The sequence below is a fragment of the Gossypium arboreum genome, chromosome 2 (assembly GCF_025698485.1).
Source record: "Gossypium arboreum isolate Shixiya-1 chromosome 2, ASM2569848v2, whole genome shotgun sequence".
Lineage (NCBI taxonomy): Eukaryota > Viridiplantae > Streptophyta > Magnoliopsida > Malvales > Malvaceae > Gossypium > Gossypium arboreum.
In genome coordinates this window covers 38,862,409-38,863,784 of record NC_069071.1, presented here as the reverse complement: position 1 = coordinate 38,863,784, position 1,376 = coordinate 38,862,409, and the positions used below count along the sequence as shown (strand labels likewise).

Below are 1,376 nucleotides of genomic sequence, written 5' to 3'. Positions count from 1 at the left end.
TAAGTTAGTCTCAAGAACGTTTCATTTATAAATCTTTAAAACCTGTTACGAATATCACGCATCAAGTTTTTGGCGCAGTTGCCGGGGAACTAGGATTTTAGAAAAACTTGATTTTTATTACTTTAGCCATTTACTTTATTTGCAATTTAAGTTTTTATTTTATTTTCTTTTCTAATTCTTCATTTATTTTTTTTCTGACAGGTTTTTCTAGTTTATGACCAGAAGAAACCCGTTAGGATCACTACTTTTTGACAGTGAGATCGATCGCACAGTTCGCAGAAACCGAAGAGAAATAAGGCAAAGCTTACGATACACAGAGGAAGAGCAAGAGGACGATACTTCAACCACAACCGAGGAGATGGCTGAAAACCAAGAAAATCCGCTACCTCCTGCGATTGCTGTTAATCAAAATCCTGCTCCGCGCACTATGTATGATTATGCTAAACCTTCTTTAACAGTAACTGAATCGAGCATAGTTAGACTTGCTGTAGCTGTAAATACTTTTGAATTGAAACCTAACAAAATTCAAATGATACATTTAAAATTAATGGTGTTTCTGATAACGCCATTCGCCTTCGGTTATTCCCTTTTTTATTGAGAAACAAAGCTAAACAATGGTTGAACTCGTTGCCACAGGGGTCAATCACTACTTGGGAACAAATGACCGAAAAGTTTTTATTAAAATATTTTCCGCCGGCTAAAACGACTAAATTACGTAATGATATCTCTTCTTTTGTGTAGATGGATTTAGAAACACTCTACGATGCATGGGAGAGATACAAGGACCTCTTGAGAAGATGCCCTCACCATAGGTTACCACTCTGGCTACAGGTTCAAACCTTTCATAATGGCTTGAATCCTTCGACTCAACAAATGGTTGACGCAGCTGCTGGTGGAACTATCAATAATAAGACACCTGAAGATGTCTATGAATTTATAGAGGAAATGTCACTGAATAACTATCAATGGTAAGTCATGAGGATAAAGCCAATGAAAACAGTCGGTGTTTTCAACCTCGATGCGGTTACTATGCTATCTAACCAAGTAAAACTCTTAAATAAAAAGATTGACGGTTTGTATGGTTCTACTCAGGTACATCCAGTAATGCAGTGTGAAGCAAGTAGAGGTGGATCAAGCAGTTCAGAATAACCACCTTATGGCCACAACATAGAGAACGAGCAATTAAATTACATGGGTAATGGAGAACGAGCAATTAAATTACATTGGTAACAATCCTTGATCTTAAAACAATCCTTATAGCAATACTTACAATGCAGGTTGGAGGAACCACCCAAATTTTTCATAGGAAGGCCAAGGAAATCAGAGACCACCACCCCCTCCAGGCTTTCAGCAACCACCGTACCAATAGGAGAAAA

General features: G+C 37.7%; 1 non-coding gene across 1 annotated transcript; it reads right to left on the bottom strand.

The window, feature by feature from the left end:
- Nucleotides 1-708: 708 nt before the first annotated feature.
- On the bottom strand, nucleotides 709-815 carry LOC128289807 (small nucleolar RNA R71). The gene has a single exon (XR_008279451.1). It is a non-coding gene; the product is annotated as a small nucleolar RNA R71 (small nucleolar RNA).
- Between the last annotated feature and the right edge of the window lie 561 nt (nucleotides 816-1,376).